Below are 23,160 nucleotides of genomic sequence, written 5' to 3'. Positions count from 1 at the left end.
ATGAATGAGACAGTAGTGAATAGGTTACTCAGTGCCTTATAAAAACTAATAATATAATATAATATAATAAATATAAGTAATTGGAAGCTTTTTGTTATGTTTGGGGTTTTTTTAGAAAATTATTGTACTATGATATTCTGTCTAAAATCACTTAAAAGCTCATTTAGTTTGGTTTAGTACCTACTACTACTTCACCCTTCTTTATCCTAAGGAAAATAGTGCTATTCATACCCAGTATATAATGTAAATAACATAGGGGTCTTCACTATTCTTTGCTCACAGAGTGGTTAATATAATGATCAACTATGAACAGCATTATAAAATATCTTGATATTGTAAAATAGCAGAACAATTATGAATATGAGCATTCATATTTTATACAACTTATTCTAGATAACAGAGAAAAACTGAAAGTTTTTTGCATACTCTTGTGCTCTGCATAAAAAAAAATAGTGACACAGATAAACCATTACTTCATGTGATGGTTCACTGAACTTTATGTTCCTGAGTTAAACAGCTCTCCAGCACAAACAGGCATAAATGTCAATATCATGACTGCCAAATCTTAATGACAACAGCTCAACACTAAAATGCTTTAGAAAAATCATCTGTGGGTGGAATTTGTGTGATTATGTTCTTATGAGCAGGGCTCTCTACAGCCTCAGAGACTGGTCTGCATGGATATTGTCACAGCATCAGAAATACCATATTGTCTCTGCTGATTCAACAGTAAGGTTCTCCCAGATATGCGGAATTTTAAAACATTTTTACTTTTGATGACATGCCATTTAATTTCCCCAAAGAGGAGATCTATAGCAAAAGGGTAGTCAAACACTGGAGCTGGCTTCCTAGAGAGGTGGTTGGTGTCCCAAACATCTCAGTGGCATTTGAACAGGCATTTGAACAATACTTTTAAGGATGTGCTTTATCATTTGGTCAGTCATGAACTGGTCACTGCTTTTGAGGGTGCCTTTCAACTGAAACAGTCTATTCTATTCCCTTCTACTTAAAATAATATCAAATATTTTAAATATAGGTTATGCACTGGTTGAAAGTGCTTACATGCCCACACTGTGACTTATAAGCACAGTAAGACTGATCATCCATTGAAGTCAGCTTGTGTAAAATTTCACATGATTTACTTTGCTTCTCCCATCCACCATACGTAATATGCTGACTTGAAAGTTCTGTGCAAAATTCCTATTTAGCTTCTACCACTGTTGCTAGAAGCAATTATCCAGACATATAATGAGAAAACTCAACTATGCTACATTAAGGAATTGGCCATCACTTCAAGTGTTCAAGGCCAGGTTGGATGAAGCAGCCTGATCTAGTGGAAAACATCTCTTCCCATGGCAGGGAAATCAGAACTAGATAGTCTTTAAAGTGTCTTCCTACCCAAGCCGTTCTATGATACTAGGATTCTAGATATTATGGAAATCTGATAAGGAAAACAAAATTTTCAGTGCAACAGAGAGTGAGTTCCTTATGTATGACTAATGAATTGTCTTATTCCATCTTCTGAGTGCTTAATTAATGATGAAAGTTTTAATTTTCCCTTTCTTTATAATCTCTTCATTGTTTTGGCATGTTTTCTGTTTTAATGAAAGTAAAAATTAAACCCTGAACCAGGAGTGCCCTGACCTTCCTGCTGGGGGGGTGACCTATCTGTTTTGAGAGGCTGGAGGTAAAGCACATGTTGCAATTCCTTCTCTGGATCTTGCCGATGCCTACTATGACAGCAACTTCACATCCACATGCAGAGTTGAGACTTTTTCTGGGAAAGCATTGGGTCTACCACACACCCAAAAAACAACTTCAACAAAGAAAGAGACAGACATGTGCAGACATCCTGTCTGTGCACCAGTGCCTGAGGACCTCTTGGGAAGGATGAAGCTGGCAATAGGCTGAAACCACTGGAGCAATTAACATGTATCTGGACAAGGAGCATGATTAATTGTTCCAGCAGTGGCAGACTCACTCCTGGTTGCCAACTTTCCTTTGAAGAGCTTTTCCACAGCTTTTCTTTTACCACATGATAGGCCATCAGAAGATGAGGAGGAACCACAAAGACCTTGGAAAACAGCCACAAACAGGAGACTACTGTCAAAGCAACACATCTGACTCACCCTTTGATGCCAGTGGCTTTCTAGGAAGGAGTGCACCTGATAAAGGACCAGAGAAATCACCTGCCAGTGGACAAATATCTTGACCTATAAAACCCCAGGATGTTTGTCATGATGCCCTATACAAACATACAATGAAAAAAAACCCAGTTCCAGTACATTAAGGAATTAGCCATCACTTGAAGTTCTCAAGGCTAGGTTGGATAAAGTTTGGAGCAACCTCGTCTAGTGGAAGATGTCTCTTTCCATGGCAGGGGCGTTGGAACTAGATGGACTTCAAAGTCTCTTCCATGAAGTATTATACCAAGAGTTCCAGGTAGACAGGAAGAAAAAAAAAAGTATAATTCAAATCACAGGGGAGGATTCTCTACACATTACCAGTGTAAAAAAAGACTTAACAGTAAAATAATAATATTCATATTTACAGAATCAGTAACAGCTTGTTCATTAATTGACTGGACTTGTCCTATGAGGAAGGCAGTGCCGATGAATTGCACAACGATTCTTCACTCTTCAATTACCAAATTATTGGTGCTGAATTTTTTTTTTTTAAATTGGAATTTTGGTTACAAACTCTTATTAGTATCCAAGGAGCTGTAATTAATGCCTTTGTAATTAACAAGTAAAACTGATTTCTGCTTAACTTCTACCTAATGAAATTCTAAACCTGTATTTCCCTTTGCTTGTTACAGTATTGATCACAACTTTCACTTTCTTTTTCAATTAACTATATGTTTGTCTTCAACAGTAAATAAAGGTCTGACTGAAAGTATACATCTTTGCTCATTAGATGTGTATGTTGTGGAGGGAGAGAAAAGATACTACATGACCAGCTTATTAAACAAAATGTTGCCTAAATACATAAAATGACATTGTTTTGGCACTATCTATTCCCAAAAGCATTTTTCTTTTTACAGACATTCTGATTTTTTTTCATAAATATTCATCAATTATAACTCATTGACAAAGAATAATTTCCCCTCAGTATGAAATGGAATATTCTGTTCTAGGGACAAGTGCTAAGAGGGTTTATATTTTATTTTTGCTTTTTAAGTACTTGTTAGTTCATTCATTTTGATTAATTCAATTTTAAGGGACATATAATTTTGTCCATACTATGTGCTAATTCTTGCAAAATGTATTAGCTGACAACAGTCAGTTCCTACAGCCATGTTGCTATGAAATGTTTCATCCTGTCCATTTGTCTAAAACAGGAGCAACAGCTTAACTCTTTAGAAATCATGTATCAGCCTCAGTTATACATGATGGCTTTGTGGTGCTTTCCACGATAATCCATGGACTCATCCACTTCCACCTTTACCTGAATTCATAGCTCAGAATCCTGGCTAGACATTGTGTAATGTTCGTCAGAAACTACAGAAAACTGTACTGGAAAAAAAATTTTATAAGCTCCTATAATTCCTCCTCTGTAATCCCTTCATTTTCTAAGTACCACTTGCAGCAGCTACCAGCAAACAGTGACAACTGTTCTATGTGTCTTAAACACTGTGAAAAATAGCTTGAATGTGCAGCATGCATATACTTCTATTTATACTGGTTAACAGAGTTGGCCATATGATTCAAAGAGCAGCAGATACAAGCCATGGTATCAGGGGATTTATGACTTTGGAATAGCTTCCCCTCATCCCACTCAATCAGAAAATTGTACTTGAATTGTATTTCATGAATTCAGGATTCTGCCATCTCAAGAGATTATAGGAGAGAAGGTTAGGCACAGAGGACAGAGAGCAGCTGGCACAATCACACATTGACATCACAATTGAGTTTTGAGAGACATGATCCCAACAGAGAGATGTGCACACAGGACTGCCTGGTAAGCTGGAAGATCACTTAATGCTGAGAAAAACTTGTGCTGCAGAATACATCAAGTATTGACAGAATAACCTGCATCAGCAACATTAGGTAGGCTGCTGTAGGAACTCTCATCAAAAGTGGGCTTATAACACTGGCCCTAGCTCACGTACCATGCATTAAATCATGCACTTTTCAGTTCATGTGGGAAATCTCATGAGCTGATGAGCTAAATGAGATTGCAGTTGTTTTTTTGTTTGGTTTTCTTTTCCCCACTGGTGTTCATGGTGTTTGCTCTGTGGCTTCATTTTTTTAAATGAGTGAGTTCCACCAGGCCATTCCTGGAGTGGGTAACAAATTCCCTGGTTCCAGCTAGCAAAACACAGAAAGCACTGAACAGGCCATCTTCTGGGCATCAGTACTCAGGCACTTTTGCCTTGTTCCTTCACCTTTCTCAATGATGATTATTTGGTAATATTTTTTAAATGCTGGTATATTACTGACTTGCTTCTGTTCTGAAAAATTCTGTATATGCAAAGTTTTCTTCTTTTTCTGTCTTTCTTCAGGAAAGACAATTATGATCTGTGATACTTGAGCATATACACTGTAGGGATTAGCAATAACAAAGAGAACATAAATTACTGTTACTTTGTACCGTGAAGTCTTTCATCTGCTTGGTGGCAGCTAGTGGAGGGGTGACACCCAGTCACCCTCAATGCACTGCTTGCGTCTCAAGAACAAAGTCAAACACAAAACATGCAATAGTTTGAAAACTTTCAGAAACTCAGTAGCTGGGATTGTGTTCCCAGGAATATTAAAGCAAACAAGCTTGTGAGAAGCAAATTACCTGTGTTCTATGGTGCACTGATTACGATGGTCTGTGAAGCACTGAATCATTTCAATGCCAGGTGTCTTGGGAAGGCACCAGGTTACTTTCTGGTGCAAGAGTCCAAGGTGAAATAACAACAGCTGCTGTAGAGCCACAGCCTCCACATGAAGACAGGGGCTATGTGTGTTCAGTGTGCATTGTGTAACTTGCACTGTCTAGACCTCCTAACATGACTGTTGCTTTGAAAATGCCAGACAAAAAGTAATCCATTGAAATAGTGAGTATGAAAACAAAGGCTAGAAAGGAAACCATGACGCAGGTGTTCAGCCACCTTTGATCAATAAGGCTGCAGCAGCTGACTTTATGTCCTGGTGAGACCAAGGGCCAGGACCAACTGCTGGGTCCCCAGGAAGACAAATCTGGCAGAGAAGTGTGGCAGCACAGCTTTTCAGCAATCTCTGCCTTCACTTAAAAGCCCTGGTTTCTATCTGCATTCTCTCCTTCCTTCTATTCTTTCATATGTAACTTGCTATTATGCTATTTCTATCCAATTTCTGCCTTGATAATAGACTAGAAAGAGATATTTTATTGAATATAGTTCTCCCTAGATACCCAGTCAGCACCACCAAATTAATTTCTCTTCAATCCCCAACTTGTGGCAATAAGAATTCTTTAGTAAATTCACCTTATAATAAAATTCTTCAGATTTTGTCTCTGAAAGAAATAGCAGAAATGGCTAAAGTTAGTGTGAAGCCTCTCTCCTGACAGAATTGTGGCCACAGAGAAATAATTTCTTAATCAAAGATATAAATATATAACAAAAGATGAAACTTCAATAAGTTAGGAACACAAAGCAATTTTTACACTAAAAATGCATCAAAATTTGGAAGGAAAGGAGCTTTTATAATCTGAATAATTTATTACTATTCAGGAAAAAAAGAGAAGTTTTCCCTGGGCATAAGATACTGAAAGAACAGAAGCAGAGTTAGCTGGCAAACAGAGACAGAGAGTATCAAATCCCGAATCTCCTTTTCTTTTGAAAGCAAATTTTCTGGGAAGACCTTAAAAAAAATTCAGGTACACAGAGAGCCTGGGAAGTCCCATCTTATCTTCACATCAGCCTCTGCATAGGTGGCTAGGATGCCTGTAGATAAGTCAGACTATGGAAAAAAAGGCACTGTCCTCAAAAGACAGTCAGGGTCAGCCTGTTTCTCAGGGGGCCCTAGAAGCAGGCACATGCCCAGGTCCAAATGCCTCATTTCCCATGAACCTTTTGATGGAATTGGCAGTAGAACGTTTTAATTGGTTTTGTGTCAAAGACACGCCTTCTGAGAAATCTGTTCTGCTGAAAAATTGCCAAGTAGCTCTACTCTGAAGCCATGGGGTGAGTCCTGTTGCAGATTCAAAACACGAGCACAATGTTACTGAGGAAGGCAGCTACCATGACTCTGAACCCTCTTCTTCTAAAGCAGCTACTTCAGGCTAAGCAGGTGTGCTGCTTTTGGCTGGGGTAAATTTTCATCACAGTGGCTGGTATAGGGCTGTGTTTTGGATTTGTGCTGAACTTAGAATTGGTAATATGGAGATATTTCTGTTATTGCTGAGCAAGACTTACAAAGAGCCAAGGCCTTTTCTGCTTTTTACTGACATGCTGGCAAGGAACTTGGGTGTGTGTGGGAGGTTGGGAGGAGTCACAGGTGGGACAGGTGATCCCAAGTGACCAAATAGACATTCCAAACAATACGATATCATGTTCAGGATAAAAAGTATGGGGAAAAGATGGGGGGATATTTGGAGCGATATCATTTGTTTTCCCAAGTCACCATCACATGTGATGGGGCCCTGCTCTCCTGGAGATGGCTGTCTGCCCATGGGAAACAGAGAATCAATTCCTTGTTTTCCCTTGCCTGTGTGCCCAGTTCCTATTAAATTGTCTTTATCTTAACCCATGAGTTCTATACCTCTTACCCCTTCTAACTATCCCACAGGTTAGGAGTGAGGGACCTGCTGCATGGGGCTTGGTTGCTGGCTGGTATCAAGCCATAACAACAGGACATCATGGGTCATGTCAAATAACATGAGGTACTTGTGTTCTCAGGCAGCTAAATGAAGTTCCTCTTGGCTGGCCAGCTTTCTAGGCTACGCTGAAGAAAACCTCACTGATCTCAAGGAGCAGCTTCAACAGTGAACTCATTTGTAGGTATTATAAATAATAATAATATATACAAATATTATAAACAAAATATATAACCATTATAAATAATACATAATAAATAATATTAAATATAAGTATTATAAATAATATTATATATAAATAACAAAATATATTTGCATCTTAATTTCAAACAGAATGTCTCTCAGGTTAGAATTGCAATATAATGTTGGTGATGTCAGCAGGACTGTTTGTGGATCCACACTTTGCATTTTCTAAGATATTGAACAGAGCACTAAAAAAACAACGTTCACTTTTAAGCAATTTTGAAATAGAAACAAGAACCAAACTTTACATGACTGAATTTGAGCAAGGACTTGAAACATTGGGTCAAAGTCATTAATCATGACTGAATCCTTTGTTCATTTTGTCAAGTGTATTGTGGAATATTACTTTGCCTGGAGGTTGATCCCTAAGTTTGCTCTGCAGCAGACAGCAATGTCTTCAAAGTCAGAACTGCGATATCGCTGCAGCCACAGAAATCACATTACACTTGTTACCTCGCTCAGCTCGGTAACAGTATGCAAAATTTGACAGATAGAAGCCTGCTGCCCCAGACATTGCACAAATATCCAACCAGAGACTCTCCCTTGCTGGAACACCCAGTCTCTAGGAAATAAGGCAGGCAATACTAGGCAGAGAGAGCTGAGAAAGTACATGTGCTCCACAAAATACTGAAGCCTCTTCTGGGAGCATAACACTCTGCCTGGTCAATGAGCTCTCTGGAAACCAGGTGATGTCCTGCAGCCACCTGTTGCTGAGGATGCATGAGTTAAATCAATGAGAATTGTCCTGGATATCCTCACATAATCTGGAATTTTCTGCAACACTTCTATTCAGAGACTCACAAGAGATTTATTGAAGCAAATAAAAAGTGCAGCTAAGAAGAGATGAGGAAAGAATGAGTCCACGAGATCCTAATCCCAATGCCTCGTGCGCTAAGCTGTAACTTCTGTGTTTGTAAAGGAAAACAAGCCATTTACTTGTCTACTTCCAGCTTAAATTTTCAATGCATTATCTTACACGAGTGCATTGGTCAGCCTTAGTTGCTTGACTCCTTTCAAAGAAGCCAGATTTTGGCAATCAAAACAACACAGCAAAGCACACAGAAGTATTTGTTTTTGAACAGCAAGGCTCAAAGTGCTGTTGATGATGCTCCTGAGTACACATACCTCTGAACAATTTATTACCTGCCTGCTCATGCAAAGTAAAATATTTTTTTTGCTGGCTTTTTGTGAAAACATAAGACTTCAGGAATAATATATTTGGCAACTTCTGACTTGTAGCCCCCTGCCATCATCTCTACTTTTTTACTGACAAGTCATGTATCTTGTTTTCCCTTGTTAGAAAATAGAAACTGACACATCTCCCACTTCACAACTTTCTTATAATGACTGTTCTTTATTTTTTAATTATTATAAGAACTCAGGATGGGCATGGAACTCCTAAATATTTAAAAGAAAACCACAATATAGAAAGCCTGTATGAACCATGATGAGATCAAAAAGCAAAAAAAAAAAAAAAAAGACTGTACAGAACACAGACAAAATGAAACAACCCAAAATTACATTCATAGGCTCTTCTGTTTTAAATTGCTACAACCCCCATTTTGCACCCCAAACAGCAGGACTATTTGCAGCTGTGGTCTCAGCCAGGTGGAGGAGGGCTGGGAAAGGGTGGCTGCCAGCCTACTTTCAGTTCCTACCCTTCCCACTGGAAGCACCTCCTGAAAACAGACAATGAAGGTGCGAAAGTGCAAATCCTTTCCTGGATCACCAGGTAAGGTCAGCAGAGAGCACTTCTTCCCCAGGACTCAGGCAGGCCATATGCCTGCACTGCCAAAGATAAGGACCAGAACTAGTGAGGTGCACCAACTAACTCAAAATGACTACAGGGTGCTACATCCATGCATTAATAGCACACAAGATGAAAATGTATCTGGGAAGATGGGAGAGATGAAAGCAAAAGTACACTTTCCCCCCAAATTTCTTAGCTCTACATTGCAGTGGCATGCTAGGTGGGCTGTAATATGTCCTGCTGATGGGTCTGCTGCACACAGAGTTCCTATATGGAAAAAGACCTTCACCTTGCAGTGCTTATCCTCCCCCTGGGTCTTAGCCCTTGTCTCCTTGTCCCTGAGCTACCAGGAAGAAAGGAGTTTAAAGCAGGTCACCAAATACCATTGTTGCAGTTCACATGCCTGACAATTAAGCTGTTTACTCCCCTTCCATCCCCCAGCAGGATGGGGAAGAGAGTCAGAAAAAGATAAAATCCATGATTGCTCACTACCAACTGACTGAGGCCCCCTGAGCAGCAACCAATGGCTCCTGGCCAACGCTCCCCAGTTAACACATCGAGCACGATGTTCTATGATATGGAATATCTCTTAGACCAGTTTGGGTCAGCTGTCCTGGCCGTGCTGCCTCATGGCTTCTTGTGCATCTACTCACTGGCAGAACACAGCAAACTGAAAAGTCCTTGGCTTAGCATAAGCACCACTTACTGACAGCTACAACATCAGTGTGTTGTCACCTTTATTTTCATACTGAATACAAAACTGTACCAGTTGCTAAGAAGAAAATTAATTCTACCTCAGCCCAAACCAGAGTAACCATTTAACACTTTCCATGTCCCAGTTGCTCTGAGTTTCTGGTTTTTATAGCATTATGGTGCGCTTAAATTTTAGTTTCACAACACTCCCCAGACTAGCAAGAGAAAGTCAAAACTGGAAGACAGCTAAAAGTGGTGGGGAGGGAAGGAATATTTTCCTGGAAATTAGTTTCACATAATTCCAGTTGCTGACAATTTCATCATTTAAGCTTGAATGATAAACCAGAAAGATATAAACAAAAAGGTTAATTTACATCTGTCCCTAGTAACATACCATAATGATGGAAAACAAGACCAGACTTATTTTCTATAGTTATTTTAGTGGAAGACTAGAATTAGGCGAGAATGGCTCAGATTTTCTAGTCATATCTTTTTAAGAGATAGTTAGTTAGTTCAAATTAGAAATTACAAATTTTACATCCTTGATTTTGCCCAATAAGTTCAGACCTTTTCTGTTTAAGTAATACAAGCCTTGAAAAACTAAAGTGCTCTTCATTTTAATTAAACTCTATTTTTTCAGGAAGCAGCTTGTAAAAATAAATTTAAAAAAAGAAAAGTCGTCTTGTAAAGAGAACTACCATTTCCCATTTTCTATCACAATGCTGTCAGATTGCTAAAGTCATGCAATAACGGGTAGATTCTGAAACTATACCATGATGGAGCTGTCTATAAAGCTTATCCTTTGTTACCCAAGAGAAGTGCTAAGTTTAAAGGCAAAGGCTACATTCAGTTGCAAATTGACGTATCTGAATGCTTATTAACCCACCAGAATCAACTTGTTTTTAACAAAATAACTAAAAATGCAAATGTAAAGGATGACTGGATCTGATTATTCAAATCAAGCTTTTTGTTGTGCAGACTGAAAGTGAATTTGAGCTCTGTAACTTAAATCCTTTTGTTTAAATCAATCAGCCTTAGGGCTATTCACTATCGGCAAAGGAATCTATTGATGGCTTAAACTCAGAAGAGACCCAAAGAACATGTATAACTTTAGACAGGCAAAGACTGCCATTGATTTCAATGCAATTAGTCTCTAAAACTATGACCAAGAAGATTTGAGGCATCATATCCTTAACTGCAGAGCTTATTAGACAGAGAGAAAACATGTAGACCATCAGCCACACAAATGATTCCCAAGGTTTGAAATGGAAGCAAAAAACTTTCATCTTGAAAACAATTACTTAAGAGTTTAAGCCCATCACAATTACTCAGCTAAAAGAAGGGAAAGAAAGAAGGGCAAGTTGGTACTCATAATGCAGAGAGGGGTATGAGCCTATGGAGAGGTGATATAGCTATTCATTTGCAGGGGCTCTAAAGGAAAAACAAGCATCAGTTCTTGCCAGTGGAACAGAAAAAGGAAAGCATGAAATGGCATGTACATAAAATTGTTAACTACTGGTAAATAGAAAAAAAACAGATCTACTATCCACTATCAAATTTACCTAGGTTTATTTCTAAGAGTTTTTTGTAAACCTTCATTAAGGCGGATGGAAAAAAAAAAGTGTATCCACTGCAAAAGGCAGAATTGGATTTGGTGATAGATGTGGTCCTTGCCACCTTCTTGTTTCCTTTTCTGCATGACAGAATCACAGCAGAGGTGCCACATTGCTGTACAGGTGACAACGGTGTACCACATTCCTGTGTGAATGACCACACTGTCCCAGCTTTTGTTGGAGGAAGAATTGGTTCGAATTCCAAAAATGAGATCCATAGTGAATGATCAAATCTCATTAACTGAAACAGGACAATGAAAAACTGGAAAGGAGAAAACCATTTAATCCATTTTATACCAAACATCTTCCTCCAGTAAGATAGATATATATATATAAAGAAAAAAGATAAAACACAACAAAAAGAGGGTTAAAATGTCAAAAATTCTAACAATTTTCCTGAAAGTTTTCTTATTCCTTCTATCTCCTCTTCAGATAACTCCTGTCTCTGCCGAGTTTCTGTCTAGGGCCATGATACTGGGCTGATTCAAGGGCTTAGGTAGCCATGGCCCAGAGGCTTGCTCTTGGAGAACTAGTGATAGACAATATAAAACAGCAAGAATTAACCTTTCCATTAAGCTCCCCAGGAGACTTCCTGTTGCACTGGAATTCATATGGCTTTTTGACATAAAGTTTAGAGCAGTTGTATAGAATGGGAAACAAATACTGTGACGTTTTGTGGCTTGATGAATAAAATTTACTGATTCATCTTGTGCTGAAATAATTCACTTTATTTAGAAAGCTCAGTATTGAACTATACTCTTCAGTAGTATCATTTTGCTGCACACATCCTTTGGCCCTGATAGTTCAATCAATGAGCCCCCCCTACCTCTGCTCACTGTCTCACTTGAGGTGATACACTGCAAGCAGCAAAGCTCCAGATGATTAAACTTCTGCTTCCCAGAAAAAATCCCAGCTGAATTAATGCAGAACAGCGCTAAGGTTCAAGCAACTGCTTTTAACTCATAAAAGCATAGGCTGAGGTCTGAGGAGAGCTCAAACACCAGTGCTGGGTGCAATCCCAGTTCTCCCCTCTGCCTCTCCTGCCCACACAGCTGCTTGCTTAAAATTCTGCTCTTCACCTGCAAGTCTGCACAGCTCTGCAGCCGCCTATTGTTATTTAACATGTACTTCACAGTGGAATTGAATTGTTCCAATCAAAATTAGTTTCTGTTTCTCTGTGTGGTATGCAAAGCATGTCTGCAGACAAAACTTTCATCCATTTCTCCACCTGCCTTTTCATTGTGCCCTACAATAATCTCACGGACAGCCCCAGTGCTTTTTCATTCCCTTTTCTTCATGAATTCCTAAATGCCTCTTGCCCTCACTACAAGCTTACCAAGTGTGGCTGCTACATCAATGTGCCACTTGCCCCACTAGCTCAGATCCCTTTCTGCAATACATGCACCATGTGGAGGAGGAAGGGGCTCAGGGTAGGAGTCTTCCAGTGCAGCACCAACACTCGCCCTCCTCGGATCACCCATCCATGTCACCAAGCCCCTTTGGAAACCAAAAAGGGTTAAAAAGCAGACTTCAAAGCATGACCTCCTGGGGTAGATGGTGTTTACAATCTGTGGTGCAAACAAAGGAGCGAGCCCAAACCTTATCGTAGTAGAAAAAGGAGAGGGAAATACCTGTTGAAACCTTGTCAATGCATTAACCCAGCCAAATCTCATTATTCAGGAGAAATAGTGGGTCCACAAGCAGTGCCAAACCCCTAGAGCAGGTCAGACAACAAGGCTCCTCTTTGAAGCAAAAGAGTGGTGTGACAGGATGCTACACTGCTGGACACGCGGGGCTGCAGTAAAGGATTGTGAGCGAGGACAGTCCCTGGCCACCAGCACCAGCCACAATCCCGACTGCTGCTTGGCCCTTGCCAGGGCATAGGACACTCCTGCAGCTGGGGGGACAAGCTGCAAAACCCCCTTTACTCCACAAATCTGATGAGCTGATGCAGCTATAAGGCTCCCACAGTCAAAAAGCAAGGGTTTCCAAGCTGAAAAATTTTTATATAAAAATAATCTAAACGGTTGGGTTTTATCAATTGCATAAACTCCTTAGTGGCCAAAACATAACTGACCTTTGCTTTTAAATCTGCGTTCAATAAAAGATGATTCCAACTGGTTGTGAACTTTGCAAAGCCTGTAACATGGTTCAGGGAAAAATACATTTAATTTCCCTAATAGCTGCTGACAGTCTGTGAAACAAATAGTTTTAATTATTTTCTCCTTGGTGAATTTCAGCTCTCACCATTTAATCAAAAAGTAGCACATTAACAACAATTGAGATTAAATGGAGAGACATACAGTAGGGAAAAAAGGAAATTACATTAGCACTAAACAGTGACAAATATGTCCTTCTTATTGCACTCTTGTCCTGATAGAGCAGAACATTTAAAATGCCCTGATTAAAAAAACCCTTAATAACCCAAATGAGCCTTTTAGACTTTTCCCACTTATCCTGAGACTTATGGCTACTGAAAATGTTGATGTGGTCTCTGCAATTAAAAAAAATAAAATTAAAGACTCCTTTCACTAGTTGATGAACTATGTACAGATCTTACACATTGGTGTAAAATAGGTGTTACTCATTTTTTTACTGGCACTACTGATGCATGAAAATAACTACAGAGTTAATCAATAGGTAATGACGGCATTTCAGGAGTAATGCTCTGTTCAGGGGAAAAAAATGACTGCAATTCACAAACAATTATTGACACCATGAAGCACATGAATCAATGCCCACTAGAGATCTGCACGTTATTTAAAATTTCTTCAGCAGTATTTGTCCTTGTTTCTTAGTGCCAGCGTAATTTTTCCTGCCTGTTACACTGTGAATATATTAAAGGTTAGTGTGAATATATCAATGAAAACTAGAATAAAATGTAAAAGCTAGGCTCCTGATGGATAAGTCCAGCTACTAGCAGTGGCATGACGATTACCGGAGCACTGTAGCCATGGGATTCAATGCAAAGCACTTTCTTGCATAAGCATTTTTTGTCACAGAATGATCAAGATCTCACCTCTTAAAGTTCCAGTATAACACTGCTGGAATTAATTTTTTTTTAAGTCTTCCCCTTGCTTTCTCTGCCTGCAATGGTTTACTGCTGAGTGCAGCTGGAAGGACATGAAGTGGCCAGAGCTGGAGGTGGTGTGCCTCAGGGTTTACTGAAGTGTACCAAGGAGACAGATTTATCACTGGCTCCTACAGGGAACCAATGAAATCCTATTGGCCTAATTCTCTAAATATAGCTGCTTGCCTTGTTTTTATTGTTATCCCTGTGTAGAGCAAGGGAAAATCATGAAACAGTCCAAGGTACAAATATGAATGCTCATTTGTTAACACAGGGGAGAGAACAACACATCTGTTCTTCACTTGCACAAACAAATATCCGAGATGTACAGGGCAGTGAAGGAGATGATTACCACTGGCTCACACATTTTTCTTTTCTATTCATATGTGGCTTGAGTCATGACTGGTTTACAGCCTGATATGATACTCCTTTGCTTGAGGTTTTAACTGCAAATCAATTCTGCTTAGCCTAGAACAAACATCTGGTCCTTGCTTAGAAAATGAATTGAAACAACATCATGCTTGCCATCAGAACACAGCTACTTGAACATCTGACAACAGTTACCAGCAGCACCTGATAGGAGGGACAGATTTCCAGAAGAATAAATGCCCAGCTGTGACTAGAAACATATTTGGGTGTCTTGCTACAGTTCTGCATAAGAAAATAGCAATCATTTTTAATTACTATGTAATGAAACAAGGAAAAGCAGTTTGGCTCTTGAAAAATCAGGGAGATTCCTCTCCTAGTATAAATTAATATTAAGAAGAAGAATTTACAAATATTTTCAGACAACCACAGCAGAAAAAAAAGCACTCCAAACAACAAACATAACTACAAAGAGAAATCCAGAGAGAAAATAGCACTAAGGTACAAATCTCTACACAACATGTTTGTCTAACGGAAAACAGATACCTGAGCCAAGTATGCTCTTGAGCCCTTCTCTGAAAATATAAACTCCTTTCCAAAGAGCTCACCCAGGGTATTTTTTTTTTCCTTTTATTTAGGCAAGTATGAGAAATCATAAAATAAGATTGAAAATTGTCTCAGCATACACCTCATTTGCAAGTAGTAGACAGCTGCTCAATCTCATAAAACTTGCTTTTGTGTTGAAAAGGAAATAAAATCCAGATAGTACTCTGGCTGGAGCTAACTGCTGCTACATTAAATAAGTACAAATATAACTTCTTCAAAACTATAAACAATGAAGTAGGCTCAATGAAATGCAGATGAGAGCATAGCCCAGAATATATTCACATAATTTAAAAATAAACATTAAAAATGCATTTATGGGGTGATGAGCAGGAAAGGAGCTGCTTTTCCAAAGCTCTGAGCATACAGCCTGCTGGCTTCTGGTTTTCCAGTTTAATTTAGAGAAAAGGTTACAATCATCGATCTCGTTCCATGAGTTGTCAGAAAAGCCAGCCCTATGTATTTCATCATTAAGAAGCCCCACTGAAGACGTGTTTTAAACATTTGCAATGGAGGTTAACTGACCACTTGCCAGCTGCTCTGTGTCTCTGCCCTTTCTTCTAATTCAAAAGTATATTAACTGGATTTGCAGATGTTTTCATCCATAATCTACAGTGACAATAACAAACAGCAGATCAAAATTGAAAGAATCTTGCGGTCTCCCAAGATATTCAGTGCTTTGCATTTTATTAGGGTTATTGATGCATCCTTCCTAAAATTCCTAGGTACTGCTGATGACTAAGGTTAAGACTGGAAGAATATTATTGAAAGCTACAACAATATCTGTTTAACTTGCAAACCTACAGTAGGTTGCATTTTTTAAGTATGTGATTAAAAAGGAAATTACATTTTATTAATACAATTTTGTATATTGAAAAGTTTTATACTTGAAAGTAATATTTTGATATGGAAATTATCTAATCTCCACATATTTAAGCAAAGGCACTCCAAAACATAAGAGGTCTCCTGAATTTTAGGTACATCTATTTTTCTGTGATAAAGGCACTAAGTAACCATATTAATACTTGCAAAATTCCATTAATGAATACCTACTGCCATCCAAAATTTTACAGAAATACTAGTTGATAGTGAAATATGTAAAACATTAAATAAAAATTATATGCATTTGCTTAACAAAAATATTTTCCACCTACCACACATAAAACTAAAGATTTTTTTATGCAAGAAAGATGCTTACATGAAAAAAATACCTGGTAGTACAAATGACCCAGCAATGTGGTGTTTACCACAGAAACTATGGAGTGGTTAATAATTTCTTCAAGTGGAAAAACACACATGCATCTCAGTGACATGATTCATTGACAGATATTTCCATCATAAATATAGCAGAAACCCTACAGGCTGCTGACAGCAATGAAAGGTGAAAGAGAGATTACTGAAATACAGCTAAATTGCGGGTTTCTTGAGACCTATGTTTCAGTTCACCACACCATTTATTTTTTGACAGTTCAAATTTTCCATATAATCCAAAGGATTTATTTTGAAATCTAGACAGTCATTTATATCAGGGGGCAAACTCTTACTCAGTCTTTTGGAGCACTGACACATTTTAGCTCTCATAACAGATCTATGACCAGTAATCTGCAGCAAGTCTATTGCTCGGATTTGAAAGACCCACCCAAGAAAGATCAAGCACTCAGTTTTGACCTCCCTATAATATCACATCATGGTTTAAATTAAAAATGCCACAAAATCAGAAAACCAACCAGAAAAAAAAACAAACAAAAACAAAACAAAACCTACCCAACCCACTTTTTATTTTATTTTTTTTTTCAAATCTTAGATCATGTAGTATAATTTCTCCATAAGAAAAATATGGCAAATAGCAGTGAGAATACCAATTCAGGTCAAGGAGAGCTGACATCACAAACAAGGAATGTAATAACTTTCCTTTCCTTTTTCTCCCGTAAGTAAAGCAAGGACTAGAGTGTTGGACAGTTCAGCACAGCTCATCAGCAAACTGGAAGAACTACTATCATGAGAGGCAAAGATGGAGGTGAGTGCAAAAACCGGCACATCTTCACCAAAGGTTTTCCTAAAGAAGAATTTGCTATGTACTCAACAAGTTCAAAATTAAAATAGACATTTCTTGGAAAATCTTCACTTTTGTACTCTCATACTGGATTCCTTTTTCATTTTTAGCATGGGAGAAAAACAGGTAAACCTGGGGAATAAAAACAAAGAAGGATTCTAAAAAAATAATTCAGAAGCAACAATCTGTCTTGGGACATCTCTGATCTAATTTTGCAGATAACCTATCAGCTGATCTTTTTCTCCAAAACCTGTTTAAACTCCATCATAAAAACAAAACTTTTATAGCAGCCACACTGTGGAAGCCATTCTCAGAGTATAATTCCAAGGATTAGGAACACGTTTCTTCTTTTTTGTTATCTCTTTCTCAGCTTTGCAAAATAAATACATTTCTAATCACGTCACTTTCATTCTTGTGTTGAGAAAATTTTTTCTCTAAAAGCATTCTTACTCCTGCTTGATTAGAGAATATTGATAGATACAATGATACAAATTAACAATAAAAAGAAGAAAAACAAACTGCCAAGAGCTTCTACAGATTCAAATTGAAACCAGCTAACAAAAGATGTGTTTTCTTTATGGTAAGAGTGACAGCACTGGTTCCAACCTTGAGCATGATGGTACCTGCTCACATCTACAAAGCCTAATGACTCTAATACTGCAAATTCTTTCTTTCCAAGCAGGAGATTGTGTGACAGATCGTACATCAAATGTACAAGAGCTGTTTCTGAGCACTGGAGGTACTTTATAATTCTCTTGGCTCTTCTGAGTAAACTACTGAGTAGTGACAAATCCAGGTACCTGAGCACAAGCACATTTCATATTTTATCACTTTCTCAAAAAGCTGGAAATAATGACACCAGCAATCTGCCTTTAACCTAGAACTATAACAAATGGCTCAATGCTCTCATGGGAGAAGCTGTACAGCCAAGATATCGGGTTATGGATCTATTTTGCAGTGAAAATAGTGCTTGAGGCTTGCCTTACAATGAGGAGGAAAAAAAATCCACCAAAATTAGCATTAAGTGAGAAATGCTCAGAAATCTGAGCATTAAGTGTATATAAAATAATAATAACAGGGTTATTAAAAAAAAACCCTATGCAAAATGCCCTGTTTCCTGTCTTCCAGATCTTCTTGAATGGATTTCAAGCAACATCAGCTGAACCTAGTAATATAAACATTTGAAGTACTTACTACCTCTGGAGATTTGCAGGCCCTCTAAAGCGATTAGGGTTCAGTGTATCTGAGCCAGCCTTAATCCACTTCCCAAGATAACAGGCATATAAAATAGGACACATGTGCCACAAACCTAAACCAGGCAAGAAAAATAAAAAGCCAGCCCCAGATCAAGGAGAACCTCTAAGGAGCAGGATCAGACATGTCTTACATGCTTTACAAAAGAACAATATTTCACACAGAGGATATGAAATCAAATCAGATAATCCTTGGTAGAATAATATGCAGTAAGATTCAGACCTGGATGCTTTTATATTCAGATCTTATTTACTTCTCCAGCAGGTTCTGATCATCTACATTGTATAAAGCCACTGATGAAGTACCATAAACTTCATGATGATGGAAGTCATCATTTCATGTGCAAAGGAAAATGGGGACTTAAGTTCTTGTTACTGGTTGTAATGCATGAGTGCTGTGATAACTGAACTCTGACAAATTATCAGGCTACATTCACAGCTTGGGAAGTCATAAAAATAGCCTTTGTAACTGGACAATGTACAGCCTTGAAAGAAAAAAAACAAAAAAACAAGTATACTGCCTCACAGCATCCTTCCTATATAATTTTTAGAATCAAAAAACAGTTTGGGTTGGAAGGGATCTTAAAGATGACCTAATTCCAACACAATTTCCATGGGCTGGGACACCTTCCATTATCCCTGGCTGCTCAGAGTACCATGCAGCCTGGCCTTGCACACACTTCCAGGGATGAGGCATCCAACTTCTTCTGGGCAACTTGTGCCAGCACGTCACCACCCTCACAGTAAAGAAATTTTTCTGAATATCTAATCTAAATGCAGTCTTTCATTGTGAAGCCATTTCCTCTTGTCCTGTCCCTACATGTCCTTGCAAAAAAAGTCTTTGTCTTTCTTGTAAGCTCACTTCAGACACTGTTAGGTCACCACAAAGTTTTCTCTTTTCCAGGCTGAACTATCCTGATTCTCTCTGCCTTTCTTGTAGGAGATATGCTCCATCCATTTAATCTTCTTGGTATCCCTCCTCTGAACTTGCTCCAACAGCTCAATGTGCTTCCTGTGCAGGGGAGCCCAGAGCTGGATGCAGCACTCCAGGTGGGAGGCACTCAAATATACTCACAGTCAGTATAAGTTTATTTTCAACACTCTGAGCTCCAAAACCAACAAGACAGCTTTTCTCTTTCTACATTTTTAATCATCTTAGGATAGTATATGACAAGTGACAGACTGTGGAACACTGAATTTTGCATCTTATGCTTGGCAGGCAACAATACTGAATAAGTCTCTTCCTGAGACACAGCCAGCCTTAGCATCCTGCTGCTAGCTGCAGGGATGTGACACAGCTGGGCTGGGGCTCACAGTGCCTCTCACAGCAAAGCCTTGGGAAAACAGGCCTGCCAGGCACAATCAAGGCAACAATCCTAGCCCCTGCTATTCATTCAAAAAGTAACAGATATGCTACATTGGGTAAAATATTGATAAGACAGTAAGTTAAGCTTGTAAGTTGGTGGTGGCCAGCTCTAAGACTTTGATGAGCAATTGAGAGAAATGGGGACCATCTCAGTTTTTCAGACCCTGCCTGAGCTTAGGATCAGCAGCAGCACCTCCTTCCTATTCCAGTGACAGAAAAGTAGGTCAAAACAAATACCACTATAAATCCCATCTCTGATAAGCTGTCCAAGTTCATTCTTGTTTTATTGCACATTGCTCCAGTTTCATTCAAATCCTCTTCTGCATATATTCTGTATTTCCTGCAGAGTGCCTGATCTGTGGCAATGTAACCCCTGTGGTTACTTCCCCTTTCCCCAGAACTGAGATGGCACCCCACAGATTCAGTCATTCGCCCTGAAGAGGCTCACAGACATTTTAAACAGAATGCTTAAATATCTAATAATGTACACAAACCACTAGCTCTTGAGAGATTACATTAATGATGTGCTTGTGCCACATCTAGGATCAGGTTCCTTCTAGAAAAAAATGGGGACTAGAGGCACTAAACCAAAGTCCCTTCTTGTGTTTACCTATTAAAATCCACCAAATCCCAAGTATTTAGCTCAGAACATAATGAGAACAAAAAGAACCACGTAAACTATATCCCACAGTATGTCAGTAGTCTTTCTAAAATGCAACACAGAAGTTTATGACTTGCAATCATAATAGTCACTACAGTCATTACTGAAGCTAGAGCTACTCATGTGACTTCTTAATTGAAAGTTTTCATAACTCACAAATTGGGTGAGCCTCTTATATTAAAAAAAAATGTTTACTGCTTTCAGTTTGTCCTCAAATAGTAGATGGTGCTTGTCTCTTGTCACAAGCATTAGGTCATTGTAAATGCACACAGGGAGTACACATAACTACCCATGTAAATGCACGGCGATATCTGCACGATAAACTGTGGAGGCACACCATGAATTGTAAACATTCATGAGAAATACATTTCACAAGTAACTGGGATTTCCTCACCCAGGGCTGCTGTAGTGAAGGCACACAATAGATTATAAACATATATGAGAAATACATTTCATAAGTAACTGGGATTTCCTCATCTGTAGCTGCCCACGAGCGCATTTCCCTCTTATGCGGGAAAAGGTCTGAGAGCTGCCATTTGCAAAACCAGCCTGATAGCAGATAATTTGTGCCCCAGATCTAAGAACAAACCTTTACATTTCCTATTCTCTCCTGTGTACATCCAAAATCCTACCACCTTCAGTTCATTTTTTTTTTTAAACCTAAAAAATTAACACTGTGTACCTTTGGAAAGGATTCTTCTTAACCAACTTTATACCTTTATACATCTACAGCTGAGCTGATCACCAGAGGACCCCTTTGTCATTCACAGGAATAAACTGGCACTTGAACGACTTAATTCAGCTGCCCAACTGTAGATATTTGTCTTAGGATAAGACAGGTCCTATGGAAGCAGTGACCATGAGGAAATCACACCTCTGATCCTGGCATTCATTTGCAGACATTTATGAACCAAGAGACCTATCCGAGGTGACTTCCAGGCAAAAATACATTAGACCTCTAGAAAAGGGGATGTTTTCATCTGCTTTGGAGAACCTGATATTTGAAAACTCAGGAAAACCACCAAAAATTGTGTCTGTTGCTCATGGAAGAATTTCCTTACTTCACACTGAAAGGGTTTTGAGTCTCCTTCTGGTAACTTACAAACTGTCATATTCAGAAAGGGGGAAAGAAGGGCCTGTAGATCTCCAAAATCTCCTAAAATTATATTTCACTGTAGTGAGTTGGGTGTTAAGGTGATGGGGCTCTGCAATACAAATTTTTTTGTTAGGGATATATAACTCACAAATAGCAAAGCAATGAGGAATTTAGATAGACCATATACGTATATATGATTATGAAAATATACGAATATATATAAAATATACCTGAACATGCATTCCCCACAACCTACTCCTCTGCATCTTTTTATTTTAATTCCAAACTCCTGCTCACTCATAAGCTCATTTGGAGGATTTTCCAAGGGAAGCCAGTGGTCTTTCTCCCTAACTCTGTTTTACAACTCATTCACATGGAAGACAGAAACTGCCTGCCACTCCTTTTCCTATCCTTGCTGAATGGGTAATTTCACTGGTGCTGGGGTTGTTTCCTCTCTCTTATTCTTTTTCTGAGAGACATACTGATGAGAAAAATTAGTGGCTGCTCTGTATCCTGCTGCCAGTGGTTTCAAGCTTACAACTGATGTTATACTACCTGACCAGAAGAAAACAGAATTTTAAGGACACGGTGATTAACTTAGTACTTCTCTGATGCATGAGGAAGAATTACAGTACTGTAGTGCTATAACCTGTAATTCAAAAGATTGTGCTAATGGTCTAGTGGAAATTTCAAGGTTCTCTAATTTCCCAATCTTTCAGCCTCTTTTTTGAGACCTTTACCTTAAAGGCATAGAGGAGACCTTCTTTAGACTCTCAGTCTAGAGTCCCTGATATGTGTTTGATCCACAGCAAAATTATCCACCTTTTTTGTGTTTTCTCCATTTTCAACAAGTCTGACTGGGAACAGATTACCACACAAAGGTATTAATTGAATACTTAGGAAAGGACAGCAAGGAATAGATTGATTGATGGAAAATGTCTTTCCTAACTAACTCTGCGGTTTCTGAATATGAAACCAGTTACAGATTACAGGGATAGGTGCTGACGTGCTAACACTGGTTAGGCTCATATATTTTCACAATTTCTTAACTGTTTCCTTACTCTCACCCCAGTACAGCAAAGGAAGGACTATTTTTCTCACTCTTTTGGATACAAATGTAAATGCTTTCACATAAAAATCTTCCTGGGCTGTCAGGTTAAATCAGCAATCTTCTACCACACCAAAGGATAAACCCCTTCTTACAGAATAGGACACACAGCTTCTGACATTTCAGTTGCTTACTACTCCAAAACAGTTTCACACAGGGCAAGCATGGGTTTTCTCATAGTGCACAGTGTAGTTTTAACCTGTTTTCCTTTAGACCATTTCCTGGGCTAAAAGGGTGAATCCTGCAGGCAATATTTGATATGGAGACAGTTTTCCTGCCCTGCAAACAATTTTCAAAGATGGAAGACAATCTTCCCATTTCACACTGTCAGAAGAGGGAAAAAAAGAAATAGAAGGGATGTTTCTTTTAATTAAAAAACTAAAAACTACAGCACAGGGTGTGAGATGTAGTCCTACTTCACTTTTTGCTTGCTCCATGGCTGTGTTTTATCCTGTTCCAACTGGCACCCTTCAAGAGGAAGATTGGGTGTGCTTTGGGGATA

The 23,160-nt window shown here is 38.7% G+C and overlaps 1 protein-coding gene across 1 annotated transcript in view; it reads right to left on the bottom strand.

The window, feature by feature from the left end:
- DHRSX (dehydrogenase/reductase X-linked) overlaps nt 1–23,160 on the bottom strand; it is a 161,335-nt gene that overhangs the window by 1,155 nt on the left and 137,020 nt on the right. The gene's annotated exons all lie outside the window — the stretch shown is intronic.

The sequence above is a fragment of the Cinclus cinclus genome, chromosome 2 (assembly GCF_963662255.1).
Source record: "Cinclus cinclus chromosome 2, bCinCin1.1, whole genome shotgun sequence".
Classification (NCBI taxonomy): domain Eukaryota; kingdom Metazoa; phylum Chordata; class Aves; order Passeriformes; family Cinclidae; genus Cinclus; species Cinclus cinclus.
This window is presented reverse-complemented; position numbering and strand designations above follow the sequence as displayed.